Source organism: Triticum dicoccoides, unplaced genomic scaffold (genome assembly GCF_002162155.2).
Source record: "Triticum dicoccoides isolate Atlit2015 ecotype Zavitan unplaced genomic scaffold, WEW_v2.0 scaffold50077, whole genome shotgun sequence".
NCBI lineage: Eukaryota > Viridiplantae > Streptophyta > Magnoliopsida > Poales > Poaceae > Triticum > Triticum dicoccoides.
This window is the reverse complement of record NW_021277322.1, coordinates 152635-171843: the sequence shown is the minus strand read 5'-3', so window position 1 is coordinate 171843 and position 19209 is coordinate 152635.

Here is a 19209-nt window from a genome sequence, read left to right as displayed (position 1 = left end):
CATTTGCTGAAACTTATCATGAAGCTCCTTGTTCGATAAATTCTCCCAGTCAATCTCGTCGGCTTGTGATCCTGGCATGGTTAGCAGCAATAGAAACACACAAGAATATGATCCTACAGACTACGAACAAGTGGTGGTGGTGGGTGTCACAAATCCGTCAAGCAAATCTCAAATTCTTACCAGTTCTTACCCAGCAGCAGGCGGTGATCGGCAACCGTTGTAGTCAAAAACTCTCAAAGCTTGGATAGAGCGATTACCAGGGAGAGTCAAACGCACGACGTAGATGAATGTGGAGCTGGGAAGGCTTATAATATGGTAGCAAAAAGGGTCAGCAATAATCAATTCAGAGATGCAAAGTTGAATAAACGCTCAACGACGGTACTGTGCTGGTCCTAGGCTAGACTGTGCTAGAGACGCGAGCCTAGAACACTAACAAAATCACGGCGCGGCACGTAAACAAGGGAAAAGCACACTCTGAAATTTTTATTTTCGCTCTTTTTTTTTGGCGCTCTTTTTCTTTTTTTGCGCTGCCTTTTTTTTTTGCGAAAAATCACTATAATGGCGAGTGTCTCAAAACTCTTCCTAGCTCAAACTGACAGGATAGGCACGAAATTTTTTCGACCAATTTTTTTTTTCGACTGCCCGGACCCAAAAACTGGAAACGGGTCAAAAAAAACTTCCTATAATGGCACCTGTCTCAAAACACTCAGAAACACCTAAAAATAGGATAGCCAGAAATTTTTTCGAAAAATGCGTTTTCGAAAAATTTTGGGCCTAAACGGAGCGTGGCTACCCGACTCTTTTTTTTTCCGAAACCTACTCCGGCAAGGAAACACGAATCGGAATCTAGATGGATCCCGAAAACAAACCTAATAAGCAAAGAACTCGGATTGGTGGTGGATATATGGTGGTGGTATATGGCAGCGGTGGTAGTATATGGATATGGATCGGTGGTGGTATATGGACACGGATTGGTGGTGGTATATGGATACGGATTCGGTGCGGTGGTGGTAGATGGCAGGGGCGATGATGATGGTGCGGCGGCGGCGTGACAACTTATGACCAGAACTCGAAACTCTAAAAGACTAGACTCTAAGACCAGCAACTAGACACGACGATGCAACCGCAAATTCAACAAAGCAAAACCCTAAAAAGATTATGCAAGGCTCAGATTGGTTCGGATATGATGAAATAACCCTAATTTTTTTTGTGGCTTTTTCGTGGACTATATGTATGAAGAACAGACTCGATCTAAACTACGAAAAACTGTAAAATCTCACCGAGCAACCTGGAAATCTGATACCACTTGATAGAGGCAAAGGTGTCCCGTCTTTCGATGAGATGGTGGATTTCGCTTTGGTGGAAGTCGACTTTGACGATCCAACTACGAACGTGCGAGGACGTCGCACCTTAGCAATCGCTAAACCAACTCTGAGAGGTTATTGACCACGCCGGAGCACGATCAACCTGACCACGAGGGTCTGTTTCCTGCGAGCAACCGAAGAACAAGCAAGAAACTAAGATTGCAATCTGGATATTGCGAATATAAGATGAAAGCTTTATTGATCAAGGTGGGGTTCTGTGACGCCTTTGTCTGGTCGTTGAACACAAACGAAGTACGCGAAGTTGCAGCTATGGCGAACTTTTAATCTAAACAAAACCCAAAGTCTAAACGATGCCCTAAGGGCTGTATATATGGAGGAAGAGGGGGGAATTTCGTGGCCCTTGGTGGAGGGGTCCGAAATCAACCCTATCTCTTGTTTCCCCACACATACGGACTCTAAAAATAGCCTATACTTATGTATTTCGAAATTACATGGGCCTGGCCCAATAATAAGGTGACGCAGCACCTAAAATAGCCTCGGGACGAAATTTATGAAGTGGCATCTTGTATATTTCGTCCAAGGCTTCCTGCACCCATTATGGTGGCTTCAAAGTCCTGAAATCATCACTTGTAACTCCGTTCTTGTTCCCCTTGCGCATGCCATCATCTCCATGCTTGTTCTTGCTCCAATGTTCATCCTTCTCCAAGCTAGGCCCTTCATTTGTAAGCAAAACAAATGTATCCAATTTAGGCAGCATCATATTCTCATGAACATTAGAATCATTACCAAGAAACGAAAGTACCTGGTAATTTAGTTGGCGTGCACGAGCTCTAGTAATTGGTCCAGTATGTATAGCAGCAGGGGCTGTGGGTGTAACAATTGTATTGATGTCCTCATCATCCTCCCCTTCTTGAAATGAAGTCGTCCTCGACGGAAGTTCATCTTCCTCACCCAAATAAGGCTTCAAATCTGCAATGTTAAAAGTGGGACTAACCCCAAAAGCTGCAGGCAGCTCAAGTTTATATGCATTATCATTTATTTTCTCTAACACCTTAAAGGGACCATCAGCACGTGGCATTAGCTTTGATTTGCGCAAATCAGGAAATCTATCCTTACGCAAATGTAACCAAACAAGATCTCCAGGTGCAAACACAACATGTTTTCTACCCTTATCTCCAGCAAGTTTATATTTAGCATTCATACGCTCAATGTTTTCCTTAGTTAACTCATGCATTTTTAAAATCAATTCAGCACGTTGTTTAGCATCAAAATTAACCTTCTCCGAAGATGGAAGAGGCAACAAATCAATAGGTGCACGAGGTAGGAAACCATACACAACTTCAAAAGGGCACATCTTAGTAGTAGAATGCAATGAACGATTATAAGCAAATTCAATATGAGGCAAGCATTCCTCCCACATTTTCTTATTATTCTTCAAAACAGCCCTAAGCATAGTAGACAACGTTCTATTGACTACTTCAGTTTGTCCATCAGTTTGGGGGTGACAAGTAGTACTAAAAAGCAGTTTAGTCCCCAACTTAGCCCATAAACATCTAAAAGTGGCTAAGAAATTTAGTATCACGATCTGAAACAATAGTATTTGGCACACCATGCAAGCGAATAATTTCACGAAAGAACAAATCAGCAACATTAACAGCATCATCGCTTTTATGACATGGTATAAAGTGTGCCATTTTCGAGAATCTATCCACGACAACAAATATGCTATCCCTCCCCTTCTTTGTTCGAGGTAAACCTAAAACAAAGTCCATAGATATATCCTCCCAAGGAACACTAGGTACAGGCAAAGGCATATATAAACCATGAGGATTGAGTCGTGACTTAGCTTTTTGACATGTAGTGCATCGAGCAATAAAACGCTCAACATCCCGTCTCATCTTTGGCCAAAAGAAATGTGTAGCAAGTACGTCCTCCGTCTTCTTCACGCCAAAGTGTCCCATTAATCCTCCTCCATGCGCCTCCTGCAACAACAAAAGACGAACGGAGCTAGCTGGAATGCATAGCTTGTTAGCACGAAACACAAATCCATCGTTAACGACAAACTTGTTCCACATTCTTCCTTCTTTACAATTCTGCATTACATCTTTAAAATCAGCATCATGCACATATTGATCTTTGATGGTCTCCAAACCAAATATTCTGAAGTCAAGTTGTGAAAGCATAGTATAGCGACGAGACAATGCATCAGCAATAACATTTTCCTCTTGCGTTTGGCCAAACTGTTGGTGCTGCTGTTGATACTTCTGTGGCTCCTGCTGCTGATGCGGAGGAGGATGATTATGTGGGAGATTATGAGGATGAGGTTGATCAAAATCAACACTACGTGCAGCCACCTGTACCACCACCAGCAGGTCGACCTCAGGTATATATTCGTAATGGTAGGCCTGCACCACCACCTCAGGTACGAGATGATGTCCATATTCCTAAACTGAAATTGAATATTCCACCATTTGAGGGTAGATATGTTCCTGATATATATCTTACTTGGGAGTTAGAAACTGAACAACGATTTACATGTTTACAATATCCTGAGGAGAGACGAGTTGCTGCTGCTGTTTGTGCTTTCACTAGTTTTGCATGTGTATGGTGGTCTGAACATTGTAGATTATATCCTATTCCAACTACTTGGGCTGCTTTGAAAACTGCTATGCGTACGCGTTGGGTTCCACCATATTATCAACGTGAATTGCTTCAAAAATTGCAGCGTTTACGACAAGGGAAAAATTCTGTAGAAGAATATTATCAGGAATTACAAACTGGCATGATTAGATGTGGTATTGTTGAGGAGAATGAAGCTATGCTTGCACGTTTTCTGGGTGGATTAAATAGAGAGATTCAGACCATTCTCGACTATAAGGAGTATACTAATATCACTCGTTTATTCCATCTTGCTTGTAAAGCTGAACGTGAAGTGCAGGATCGACAAGCATTGGGGCGAACTAACTTTTCTGCAGGCCGACCTTCATCATGGACACCACGTGCATCTTCTACTTCAACTGCACCAGCACCTCCATCCGGTGCCACCTCCAGCCGTGATACAAGAAAACAGGCACAACCACCATTATCTTCCAAGAGCGCACCTGCGGGTCCTGCACAGCGTTCTTCTTCTTCCATGGCATCAACAGGGCACACAAGTGATATTATTTGTCGTCGTTGTAAGGGAGGAGGTCATTATGCGAGGGAATGCAAATCTCCGCGTGTGATGATTGCTACCGCGGATGGTGGATATGAGTCCGCTAATGACTATGATGAGGAGACATTGGCTCTTATTACACGTGAAGAACATGGTGGAGATGATTCTGATCATGAGACGCAATACATGGCTCCTGAAGACGCTGACAGGTATGAATGTTTAGTTGCTCAACGTGTTTTGAGTGTGCAGGTCACACAAGCTGAGCAAAATCAGAGGCACAATTTGTTCCATACCAAGGGAGTTGTGAAGGAACGTTCTGTGCGCGTCATAATAGACGGAGGGAGCTGCAACAACTTGGCTAGCATGGAGATGGTGGAGAAGCTTTCTCTCACCACAAGACCACATCCACATCCTTACTACATCCAATGGTTCAACAACAGCGGCAAGGTTAAGGTAACACGTACTGTTCGTGTGCATTTTAGTATCTCTACATATGCTGATTATGTTGATTGTGATGTGGTACCTATGCAAGCATGTTCCTTATTACTTGGTAGATGATAGAGGCAAAGGTGTCCCGTCTTTCGATGAGATGGTGGATTTCGCTTTGGTGGAAGTCGACTTTGACGATCCGACTACGAACGTGTGAGGACGTCGCGCCTTAGCAATCGCTAAACCAACTCCGAGAGGTTATTGATCACGCCGGAGCACGATCAACCTGACCACGAGGGTCTGTTTCCTGCGAGCAAACGAAGAACAAGCAAGAAACTAAGATTGCAATCTGGATATTGCGAATATAAGATGAAAGCTTTATTGATCAAGGTGGGGTTCTGTGACGCCTTTGTCTGGTCGTTGAACACAAACGAAGTACGCGAAGTTGCAGCTATGGCGAACTTTTAATCTAAACAAAACCCAAAGTCTAAACGATGCCCTAAGGGCTGTATATATGGAGGAAGAGGGGGGAAATTTCGTGGCCCTTGGTGGAGGGGTCCGAAATCAACCCTATCTCTTGTTTCCCCACACATACGGACTCTAAAAATAGCCTATACTTATGTATTTCGAAATTACATGGGCCTGGCCCAATAATAAGGTGACGCAGCACCTAAAATAGCCTCGGGACGAAATTTAGGAAGTGGCATCTTGTATATTTCGTCCAAGGCTTCATGCACCCATTATGGTGGCTTCAAAGTCCTGAAATCATCACTTGTAACTCCGTTCTTGTTCCCCTTGCGCATGCCATCATCTCCATGCTTGTTCTTGCTCCAATGTTCATCCTTCTCCAAGCTAGGCCCTTCATTTGTAAGCAAAACAAATGTATCCAATTTAGGCAGCATCATATGCTCATGAACATTAGAATCATTACCAAGAAACGAAAGTACCTGGTAATTTAGTTGGCGTGCACGAGCTCTAGTAATTGGTCCAGTATGTATAGCAGCAGGGGCTGTGGGTGTAACAATTGTATTGATGTCCTCATCATAAGGGCTGTATATATGGAGGAAGAGGGGGGAATTTCGTGGCCCTTGAGGGTGGGGTCCGAAACCAACCCTAACTCTTGTTTCCCCACACATACGGACTCTAAAAATAGCCTATACTTAAGTATTTCGAAATTACATGGGCCTGGCCCATTAATAAGGTGACGCAGCACCTAGAATAGCCTATGGACGAATATTATGAAGTGGCATCTTGTATATTTCGTCCAAGGCTTCATGCACTCCTTATGGCGGCTTCAAAGTCCTGAAATCATCACTTGTAATTCCATTCTTGATCCCCTTGCGCATGCCATCAACTCCATGCGTGTTCTTGCTCCAATGTTCATCCTTCTCCAAGCTAGGCCCTTCATTTGTAAGCAAAACAAATGTATCCAATTTAGGCAGCATCATAATCTCATGAACATTAGAATCATTACCAAGAAACGAAAGTACCTGGTAATTTAATTGGCGTGCGCGAGCTCTAGTAATTGGTCCAGTATATGTAACAGTAGTGGCTGTGAGTGTAACAATGGTATTGATGTCCTCATCATCCTCCCCTTCTTGAAATGAAGTCGTCCTCGACGGAAGCGCATCTTCCTCACCCAAATAAGGCTTCAAATCTGCAATGTTAAAAGTGGGACTAACCCCAAAATCTACAGGTAGCTCAAGTTTATATGCATTATCATTTATTTTCTCTAACACCTTAAAAGGACCATCAGCACGTGGCATTAGCTTTGATTTGCGCAGATTAGGAAATCTATCTTTACGCAAATGTAACCAAACAAGATCTCCAGGTGCAAACACAACATGTTTTCTACCCTTATCTCCAGCAAGTTTATATTTAGCATTCATACGCTCAATGTTTTCCTTAGTTAACTCATGCATTTTAAAAATCAATTCAGAATGTTCTTTAGCATCAAAATTAACCTTCTCTGAAGATGGAAGAGGCAACAAATCAATAGGTGCACGAGGTAGGAAACCATACACAATTTCAAAAGGGCACAACTTAGTAGTAGAATGCAATGAGCGATTATAAGCAAATTCAATATGAGGCAAGCATTCTTCCCACATTTTCTTGTTATTCTTCAAAACAGCCCTAAGCATAGTAGACTATGTTCTATTGACTACTTCAGTTTGTCCATCAGTTTGGGGGTGACAAGTAGTACTAAAAAGCAGCTTAGTCCCCAACTTAGCCCATAAACATCTCCAAAAGTGGCTAAGAAATTTAGTATCACGATCTGAAACAATAGTATTTGGCACACCATGTAAGCGAATAATTTCACGAAAAAAAAAATCAGCAACATTAACAGCATCATCTCTTTTATGACATGGTATAGATGATGAGGACCTGACTACCTTGGATACGACCAAAAATATTGCATACATGCATATTTGTCAGGTGATTTCTAATGCAAACTATTCAATAATCTATTTATGTTATCCAGAACAAAAATACTTCACACACTTTTGTGTTTTGTCTAATTGCAGGTGTATGGGACATTTGTACAATCCACATATGAAGATAAGGGAAAATGAGAAGTTTATGTTGTGTTCAAAAAGTCCTCTCACGTCACTTTTGGGCCAAGAGAAGATAGAGTCCAAGTCTTTCACGTTCTGAATTCAGATTCAGACTGCACAGACATACCTGATTCAAAACGTCAACAACTTTTTCATACGGACTCCGAATTGGGTGATTCTTTTTTTGTTGGAAACTAGATTTCGTGCTCTTTCCAACCCAATTGGATTCACCTTCAAATTCGTCCGGAGCGTTGAGTTACGGACGAAACAATCTGACATTGCAGCAGAATCCAAGTCAAACTACAAGCCCAAAGGTGTTGCATCACCTCCACTTGGGCCCATGAGCCTTGTACGACCTAGGGTTAGTTTTAGGCTGCCTTGGGACGTCCTCCCACCTCCTTGGCCGCCACCCCTTGCTCCTATATAAGTAGATCCATCTAGTAGCTTTTTCCTTGGGATTTGTTTAGTTAAAAGTTAGCCATTGCAACTTCGTGTACTTCGTTTGTGTCCAACGACCAGACCAAGACCGCTTACGGATCCCCACCATTATCAATACTTCATATATATTCACAATATTCAGATTGCTTTATCATATTCTTGCTCGTTCTTCGATTGCTTGCAGAAATAGACCTTCGTGGTCAGGCTGATCGTGCTTCCAGCATCGTCAATAACCTCTCGGAGTTGGTTTAGCGATTGCTAAGGCACAACGTCGTTGCACGTTTCTAGTCGGATCGTCAAAGTCGTCTCCACCAAATCGATAGTTATCATCTCATCGAAAGATCGGGACACCCCGCCTCTATCAAGTGGTATCAGTTTTCAGGTTGCTCGGTGAGAATTTCTAGTTTTCCTAGATTAGATTTATTTTCTTACCTATTGTCCAAAAAAAAGCCACAAAAAAGAGTTAGATCTATTCATCCTTGGTCCAAGCCAGTCTGAGCCTTTGCATTTTTCTTTTCATTGCTTGCATAGTTGAATTATCGGTTGCATCGTCGTGTCGAGTTGCTGGTCTTAGTGTCTAGTTCGTTTAGAGTTTCGAGTTCTGTTCACATTAGTCACGCCACCGCTGCATCATTATCTCTTCCGATGTCCACCACCCATCCATCAATTTCCACCACATGCTACCCACCATTCATTGTCATAATAATAGTTGAGATCGTTCACATCTTCGCTTGATCCAATCTACGTCTTATCTAGTTTGTTTTGGAAAGAGGGAGAAAAAAAGAGAGAAAAAAAACGAGAAAAAAAGAGAAAAAAAGTCAGAGAAGAAAAGGAGAAAAAAATCAACAAAATCGGCACAAACTTTTTCAGAGGAAAGTTGGAGACAAAGTTGTTGATGTATCCTGCTTGGCTGTTGTTTCACATCATTATCTTTACTGCCGTTGTGATCTTCACTTATATCTTGCTGTCCAGAGCTACTTAGTATCCTTCATTGATGCTAGTTGTGCTACGACGTGACCTCATTAGTGTTCTAGGCTCGCGTCTCTAGTTCGGTCTAGCCTAGGACCAGCACAGTACCGTCGTTGAGCGTTTATTCAACATTGCATCTCTGAATTGATTATTGCTAATCTTTTGCTACCATATATAGCCAACCCAGCTCCACATATTTCTACACCGTGTATACGTACGTTCCCCTGGCAATCGCTTTACACAATCTTCAGAGTTATTTGACCCTGCTAGTTGCCTGTCACCACCTGCTGCTTGGTAAGAACTTGTAAGATATTGATATTTGCTTTACTGTGAGCGCTTTACCACCACACCCTAGTAGTTCATAGGAACATTATTCTTAAATTTTGTTTCTTGTTTCTACTAATCATGACAGGATCCGAAGATAGAAGTTCTTGGACGACGGACACATCTTCACCATCACGAGAGTTGGGACAACACACACAAGCACATGGTCAGGTTATCTTTTTACCGTCATTTGAGGGTAGATTTAATCCTACTACTTATCTAGCTTGGGAGCTTAAAGTAGAACAAGTTTTTAGTCACCATGACTTTTCTGAACTTGAGCGAGTGCGAGCAGCCACTAGAGCATTTACTAATTTTGCTTCTGTTTGGTGGAGTGTACATTGTAAGAAAAACATTGATAACGAGCCCACAACTTGGAAAGTTTTGAAAGTTGTAATGAGACAACAATTTTTCCCTCCTTATTATCGTCGTGAATTGCTTCGCAAATTTGAACAATTTAAACAAGGCAACAACACTGTTCATGCTTACTACCAAGAGTTCAAATCTTATATGCATCATTGTGACATAGAAGAATCTGAGAATGATACAATGAATAGATTTTTTGGTGCTTTGAACCATGATATTCAGGCAAAATTTCAATATATTCCTCGTTGCATTACTGGTATGTATGTCCGTGCTTGTACCTTTGAGAGACAGATAAAGGAGGATGCATTAGGTGACTACAACAACTACTATTCCAGTTCATGCTCACCACCGCCGGTGGGTTCCTCCATCATTGCACCTCGGATTATGAGTGCGGCATCATCTCAAGGGTATGGTACATTGTCAACGTCCGTACCTACATCAGCTACATCTTTGCCACAAGGTAACAGTAAAGGTATTGATGATATAACTTCACATGAGAATGATGCATGCCTAGTTAACTTGAATGCGTCATGTATTGAGTTACCTGTTGATTTGAGCACACCACCTATTTTAGAGAATCTTGTTACTGTCATGAATGCGTCATGTGATCAAACAACTGAAATATCAATAATTTCGAGTGCACCCATTGAATTAACTGTTGATGCAAAAGAACTAATGTTTAATCATTTTGATATGGCCTCCAATCTTGGTGATGATTCTGTGTCCAATGACTTATTGCATGTTTGCTTATTTAAGCATGTTGTAGCATGTAAATTTGATGCAAGTAAGGTTTATTCACCAAAGTTGGGATGGTTTAATGATGAACATTGCGAATCTTTTGAAATGAATAAGAGCTTCACTTATATGTGCAAACTGAGTTCTAATATTTTCATGCCTTCTACTTCTTGTGATAATTTTTTGCTTTAGTTTTTATGAACTATGAAAGTTACTCATGTATACATGTGTCATACGTGCAAAAATCAAGGGAAGTTAAACTGGATGACATATACATATACAACATGTACACCTTGTCTCTTTTGTTAGCCACATTTCAGATTAAGCAACGCCGAGGACGGCTTTGTTTTCAAAAAGGGGAGGATGATGAGGACATGACTACCTTGGATACGACCAAAAATATTGCATACATGCATATTTGTCAGGTGATTTCTAATGCAAACTATTCAATAATCTATTTATGTTATCCAGAACAAAAATCCTTCACACACTTTTGTGTTTTGTCTAATTGCAGGTGTATGGGACATTTGTACAATCCACATATGAAGATAAGGGAAAATGAGAAGTTTATGTTGTGTTCAAAAAGTCCTCTCACGTCACTTTTGGGCCAAGAGAAGATAGAGTCCAAGTCTTTCACGTTCTGGATTCAGATTCGGACTGCACAGACATACCTGACTCAAAACATCAACAACTTTTTCATACGGACTTCGAATTGGGTGATTCTTTTTTTGTTGGAAACTAGATTTCGTGCTCTTTCCAACCCAATTGGATTCACCTTCAAATTCGTCCGGAGCGTTGAGTTACGGATAAAACAATCTGACGTTGCAGCAGAATCCGAGTCAAACTACAAGCCCAAAGGTGTTGCATCACCTCCACTTGGGCCCATGAGCCTTGTACGACCTAGTGTTAGTTTTAGGCTGCCTTGGGACGTCCTCCCACCTCCTTGGCCGCCACCCCTTGCTCCTATATAAGTAGATCCATCTAGTAGCTTTTTCCTTGGGATTTGTTTAGTTAAAAGTTAGCCATTGCAACTTCGTGTACTTCGTTTGTGTCCAACGACCAGACCAAGACCGCTTACGGATCCCCACCATTATCAATACTTCATATATATTCGCAATATTCAGATTGCTTTATCATATTCTTGCTCGTTCTTCGATTGCTTGTAGAAATAGACCTTCGTGGTCAGGCTGATCGTGCTTCCAGCATCGTCAATAACCTCTCGGAGTTGGTTTAGCGATTGCTAAGGCACAACGTCGTTGCACGTTTCTAGTCGGATCGTCAAAGTCGTCTCCACCAAATCAATAGTTATCATCTCATCGAAAGATCGGGACACCCCGCCTCTATCAATAAAGTGTGCCATTTTCGAGAACCGATCCACGACAACAAATATGCTATCCCTCCCCTTCTTTGTTCGAGGTAAACCTAAAACAAAGTCCATAGATATATCCTCCCAAGGAACACTAGGTACTGGCAAAGGCATATATAAACCATGAGGATTGAGTCGTGACTTAGCTCTTTGACATGTAGTGCAGCGAGCAACAAAACGCTCAACATCCCGTCTCATCTTTGGCCAAAAGAAATGTGTAGCAAGTATATCCTCCGTCTTCTTGACGCCAAAGTGTCCCATTAAGCCTCCTCCATGCGCCTCCTGCAACAACAAAAGACGAACGGAGCTAGCTGGAATGCATAGCCTGTTAGCACGAAACACAAATCCATCATTAAGAACGAACTTGTTCCAAGTTCTCCCTTCCTTACAATTCTGCAATACATCTTTAAATTCAGCATCATGAACATATTGATCTTTGATGGTCTCCAACCAAATATTTTAAAGTCAAGTTGTGAAAGCATAGTATAACGACGAGACAAGGCATCAGCAATAACATTTTCTTTACCCTTCTTGTGTTTAATGACATAAGGGAAAGTCTCAATGAATTCAACCCATTTAGCATGTCTACGGTTCAGTTTTGCTTGACTTTAATTGTGTTTCAAAGATTCATGATCAGAATGTATAACAAATTCCTTGGGCCATAAATAATGTTGCCATGTTTCTAAGGTCCGAACAAGAGCATATAATTCTTTATCATAAGTAGAATAGTTCAGACTAGGCCCACTCAATTTTTCAGAAAAGTATGCAACAGGTTTTCCATCTTGTAATAACACACCTCCTAATCCAATTCCACTAGCATCACATTCAAGCTCAAAAGTCTTATTGAAATTAGGAAGTTGGAGTAAGGGAGCATGTGTCAACTTATCTTTCAATACCGTGAAGGCTTCTTCCTGTGCGGTACCCCAAACAAAAGGCACATCCTTCTTTGTAAGCTCGTTGAGAGGTGCAGCAATGGTGCTGAAATCTCTCACAAAACGCCTATAGAAACCAGCGAGGCCAAGGAAACTCCTCACTTGTGTGACTGTTTTGGGCTGCGGCCAACTCTCAATAGCTTCAATCTTGGCTTTATCAACTTCAATTCCCTGTGGAGTAACAACATAGCCAAGAAAAGATACTCGGTCGGTGCAAAAGGTGCACTTCCCAAGGTTTCCAAACAAACGTGCATCACGTAGAGCAATAAAAACAGCACGTAAATGTTCCAAATGTTCCTCCAAAGATTTTCTATAAATCAATATGTCATCAAAGTAAACTACCACAAATTGTCCAATGAAAGCACGTAAAACTTCATTCATTAACCTCATGAAAGTACTAGGTGCATTAGTTAACCCAAAAGGCATGACTAACCACTCATATAATCCAAACTTAGTTTTAAATGTTGTTTTCCATTCATCACCCAATTTCATACGAATTTGATGGTATCCACTACGCAAATCAACTTTGGAGAATATTGTAGAGCCACTCAATTCATCAAGCATATCATCTAGCCTAGGAATAGGATGACGATAATGAATAGTAATATTATTAATGCCTCTACAATCAACGCACATACGCGACGTACCATCCTTTTTCGGCACTAAAATGATAGGAACAGCACAAGGACTAAGGGATTCGCGTATATAACCTTTGTCGAGCAGTTCTTGTACTTGACGCATAATCTCCTTCGTCTCCTCTGGATTGGTACGGTATGGTGCACGGTTGGGTAGCGAAGCACCGAGAATTAAGTCAATTTGATGCTCAATCCCTCGAATAGGTGGTAATCCCGGTGGCACGTCTTGTGGAAAGACGTCAGCGAACTCCTGCAAAATGTTAGTGACAGCAGGGGGCAAAGAGGAAGGCACGTCCTCGAATGAAAATAATGCCTCTTTGCACACAAAAGCTTAGCAAACAGATTTGCTGAAATCTAGCTCATCCATAACAGATTTGGTGGCAAGTAAACATGCACTTTTCAATTTAATTTCAGAAACAACAGTAGATGGTTTATTATTAGGCTTCATTTGGTGCTCAAATTCTTTTGCCACAATCTGATTTTCACTCTTATTTGTCTCCTGTTTTGCTTTATTAGCTCTATTAATATCATCTTTCAAAATGGAATCAGGAGTCATAGGAAGCAAAGTTATATTTTTATCGTTATGAACAAGAGTATACTGATTGTTTCTACCATGGTGTACAGAATTTTTATCAAATTGCCATGGTCTACCAAGTAATAAGGAACATGCTTGCATAGGTACCACATCACAATCAACATAATCAGCATATGTAGAGATACTAAAATGCACACGAACAGTACGTGTTACCTTAACCTTGCCGCTGTTGTTGAACCATTGGATGTAGTAAGGATGTGGATGTGGTCTTGTGGTGAGAGATAGCTTCTCCACCATCTCCATGCTAGCCAAGTTATTGCAGCTCCCTCCATCTATGATCACGCGAACAGAACGTTCCTTCACAACTCCCTTTGTATGGAACAAATTATGCCTCTGATTTTGCTCAGCTTGTGTAACCTGCACACTCAAAACACGTTGAGCAACTAAACATTCATACCTGTCAGCATCTTCAGGAGCCATGTATTGCGTCTCATGATCAGAATCGTCTCCACCGTGTTCGTCACGTGTAATAAGAGCCAAAGTCTCCTCATCATAGTCACTAGCGGACTCATACCCACCATCCTCAGTAACAATCATCACACGCTTAGATGGGCATTCTCTCGCATAATGACCTCCACCCTTGCAACGTCGACAAATAATATCATGTGTTTGCCCTGTTGATGCCATGGATGAAGAAGAGCTCTTTGCAGGCCCAGAAGGTGTGCTCTTGGCAGATAGTGGTGATTGTGCCTGTTTTATTGTATCACGGTTGGAGGTGGCAGCCGACGGAGGCGCCGGTGTAGCAGAACATGTGGAAGTAGATGATGCACGTGGTGTCCATGATGAAGGTCGACCTGCAGAAAAGTTAGTCTGCGCCAATGCATGTCGATCCTGCACTTCACGTTCAGCTTTACAAGCAAGATGGAATAAACGAGTGATATTAGTATACTCCTTATACTCTAGAATCGTTTGAATCTCTCTATTTAATCCACCCATAAAACATGCAAGCATAGCTTCATTCTCCTCAACAATACCACATCTAATCATGCCAGTTTGTAATTCCTGATAATATTCTTCTACAGAATTTTTTCCCTGTCTTAAGCGCTGCAATTTTTTAAGTAATTCACGTTGATAATATGGTGGAACCCAACGAGTACGCATAGCAGTTTTCAAAGCAGCCCAAGTAGCCGGAATAGGATATAATCTACAATGCTCAGACCACCAAACACATGCAAAACTAGTGAAAGCACAAACAGCAGCAGGAACACGTCTCTCCTCGGGATATTGTAAACATGTAAATCGTTGTTCAGTTTCTAACTCCCAAGTAAGATATATATCAGGAACATATCTACCCTCAAATGGTGGAATATTCAATTTTAGTTTAGGGAGATGGTCATGATCTCGTACCTGAGGGTGAGCCCTACCATTGCCATTATTTGCATGTGGACGACCTGGTGGTTGTTGTGCTGTTGGTGGCACGTAGTTCTGATTTTGATCAACCTCATCCTCATAATCTCCCACATAAGCATCCTCCTCCACATCAGCAGTAGGAGCCACAGAAGTACCAACAGCAGCACCAGCAGTTTGGCCCGACTGAAGAGGGACACGGCTCGCTCGGCGGAGGGCTGTTTCCCGATGTGGAGGTAGTCAGTGTTGTTGCTGTTGTTGCAGAGGTGCGGCAGGAGCAGCCGGTGGTGGTGGTGGAAAACGCGAAAGCAATTCAGCAAACTTGTTATCGAGCTTTGTTTCAAACGTCTTCTCCATGCCATCTATCTTCTCCATGGCCTCTTCAAATCTGTTTATCACATCTTGCACCTGTCCATTCATCATTTGCTGAAACGTATCATGAAGCTCCTTGTTCGTCAAGTTCTCCCAGTCAGTCTCGTCGGCTTGTGATCCTGGCATGGTTAGCAGCAATAGAAACACACAAGAATATGATCCTACAGACTACTAACAAGTGGTGGTGGTGGCGGGTGTCACAAATCCGTCAAGCAAATCTCAAATTCTTACCAGTTCTTACCCAGCAGCAGGCGGTGATCGGCAACCGTTGTAGTCAAAAACTCTCAAAAGCTTGGATAGAGCGATTGCCAGGGAGAGTCAAACGCACGACGTAGATGTATGTGGAGCTGGGAAGGCTTATAGTATGGTAGCAAAAAGGGTCAGCAATAATCAATTCAGAGATGCAAAGTTGAATAAACGTTCAACGACGGTACGGTGCTGGTCCTAGGCTAGACCGTGCTAGAGACGCGAGCCTAGAACACTAACAAAATCACGGCGCTGCACGTAAATAGGGGAAAAGCACACTCTGGAACTCTCTTTTTTTTCGCTCTCTTTTTTTTTTTTGCGCTCCTTTTTGTTTTGCGCTCCTCTTTTTTTTGCGAAAAAACACTATAATGGCGAGTGTCTCAAAACTCTTCCCTCGTCAAACTGATAGGATGGGCACGAAATTTTTTTTTCACTTTCTTCGGAAATCAGGGCAGCGACGACGAAAAAGTGCGACAAAAAATCACTATGATGGCACGTGGCTCAAAAGACTCAGAAAAGCCTAAAAATAGGATAGGGAAAAAAATTTGCCCGTGAAAATTTTGGCCTAAAAACTGCCCCGGGGTCTTCAGACTCTTTTTTTTCGAGACCTACGCAGGCAAGGAAACACGAATCGGAATTTAGATTGATCTCAAGAACAAACCTAATATGAGAAGAACTCGGATTGGTGGTGGTATATGGATACGGATTCAGAGCGGTGGCGGATAAGCAATGGTGGTAGATGGCAAGGCGATGATGATGGTGCGGCGGCGGCGTGACAACTTATGACCAGAACTCGAAACTCTAAAAGACTAGACTCTAAGACCAGCAACTTGACACGACGATGCAACCGCAAATTCAACAAAGCAAAAACCCTAAAAAGATTATGCAAAGGCTCAGATTGGTTCGGATATGATGAACTAACCCTAATTTTTTTTGTGGCTTTTTCGTGGACTGTAGGTATGAAGAACAGACTCGATCTAATCTACGAAAAACTGTAAAAATCTCACCGAGCAACCTGGAAATCTGATACCACTTGATAGAGGCGAGGGTCCCGATCTTTCGATGAGATGGTGGCTATCGTTTTCTGTGGGAGTCGACCTTGACGATCCGACTACGAACATGCGAGACGTCGCGCCTTAGCAATCGCTAAACCAACTTCCGAGGGTTATTGACCACGCCGGAGCACGATCAACCTGACCACGAGGGTCTGTTTCCTGCGAGCAAACAAAGAACAAGCAAGAAACTGAGATTGCAATCGGGATATTGCAAATATAAGATGAAAGCTTTATTGATCAAGGTGGGGTTCTGTGACGTCTTGGTCTGGTCGTTGGACACAAACGAAGTACGCGAAGTTGCAGCTATGGCGAACTTTTAATCTAAACAAAACCCAAAGTCTAAACGACGCCCTAAGGGCTGTATATATGGAGGAAGAGGGGGGGGGAATTTCGTGGCCCTTGAGGGTGGGGTCCGAAACCAACCCTCACTCTTGTTTCCCCACACATACGGACTCTAAAAATAGCCTATACTTAAATATTTCGAAATTACATGGGCCTGGCCCATTAATAAGGTGACGCGGCACCTAGAATAGCCTATGGACGAATATTATGAAGGGGCATCTTGTATATTTCGTCCAAGACTTCATGCACTCCTTATGGCGGCTTCAAAGTCCTGAAATCATCACTTGTAACTCCGTTCTTGATCCCCTTGCGCATGCCATCAACTCCATGCGTGTTCTTGCTCCAATGTTCATCCTTCTCCAAGCTAGGCCCTTCATTTGTAAGCAAAACAAATGTATCCAATTTAGGCAGCATCATAATCTCATGAACATTAGAATCATTACCAAGAAACGAAAGTACCTGGTAATTTAATTGGCGTGCGCGAGCTCTAGTAATTGGTCCAGTATATGTAACAATAGGGGCTGTGGGTGTAACAATGGTATTGATGTCCTCATCATTCTCCGCAAGGAGGTCTTGAATCCAAAGGGATCTTCTCCGAAGAGGGGTCGCGGTCTCTCTCGAGGAGTAGATCCGATGTGGACGAGCAATGCTTTATCTCAAATATGAGCTAAACCAATGCTAACCCTAGAAAAGTAGTGGAGGAGTCATTTATATGTGCAAAGGGGCGAAGGGGGTACATGGGCCTCGGCCCAACATCATGCACGCAGGCATTGTCCGGATGATCCGGATGTTGGTCCGGATGATCCGGGCTTCGGGGGTCCGGATCATCCGGCTGTGTCGAGGGGGATGCGGGAGGTCCGGATGTCCGGGTTTTGGTCCGGACGTCCGGGTATGCCCGGATGATCCGGGACGGGGTCCGGATGATCCGGCTTCAGGGCAGCCTCGGTTGCTCCCGGGTCTCCAATTATCTGGATCGTCCGGGCTGGGGTTCGGATCATCCGGGCTGCGTCCGGATCGTCCGGGACCACGTCCGGATCATCCGACCAGCCTGGGACTTGGCTGATTTCTTCTCCGTCTTCAGGCATGTCTTCCGCTCCCGATCCTTCTTGCTCCTTAGCTTCTCCATGGCTAGTTCCTTCGTACCTGAGTATGCACAATGTCTCCGTTTGAGGTTGTAGCCATGTCTCATGTGCATTGAAGTGGAATTGTGAGAGGAGTGATGTCACCTCGGTTTCGAGTGCTCTTGCACGTGCTCGTGTCATGGGTCCACTAGACACTTGGCGAGATGATGATAGGTCCATGGGGATGATCTTGGGATGCTCCATATCACCAAGCTTAGGGTTTTGCATATTATTATTTTCATTCGAGGACGTGCCTTCCTCTTTGCCTCCTGCTGTTACTAACATTTTGCAGGAGTTCGCTGACATCTTTCCACAAGATGTGCCATCGGGAATACCACCTATTTGAGGGATTGACCATCAGATTGACTTAATTCCCGGTGCATCGCTACCCAACCGTGCACCATACCGTACCAATCCAGAGGAGATGAAGGAGATTATGTGTCAAGTCCAGGAGCTGCTCGACAAAGGTTATATATGTGAATCCCTTAGTCCTTGTGTTGTTCCTATTATCTAGTACCGAAAAAGGATGGTACATCACGTATGTGTGTTGATTGTAGAGGCATTAATAATATTATTATTCGTTATCGTCATCCTATTCCTAGGCTAGATGATATGCTTGATGAATTGAATGGCTCTACAATATTCTACAAAGTTGATTTGCATAGTGGATACCATCAAATTCGTATGAAATTGGGAGATGAATGGAAAACGGCATCTAAAACAAAGTTTGTTTATATGAGTGGTTAGTCATGCCTTTTGGGTTAACTCATGCACCTAGTACTTTCATGAGATTAATGAACGAAGTTTTACGTGCTTTCATTGGAAAATTTGTGGTAGTCTATTTTGATGATATACTGATTTATAGCAAATCTTTGGAGGAGCATTTACATGTTGTTTTTATTGCTC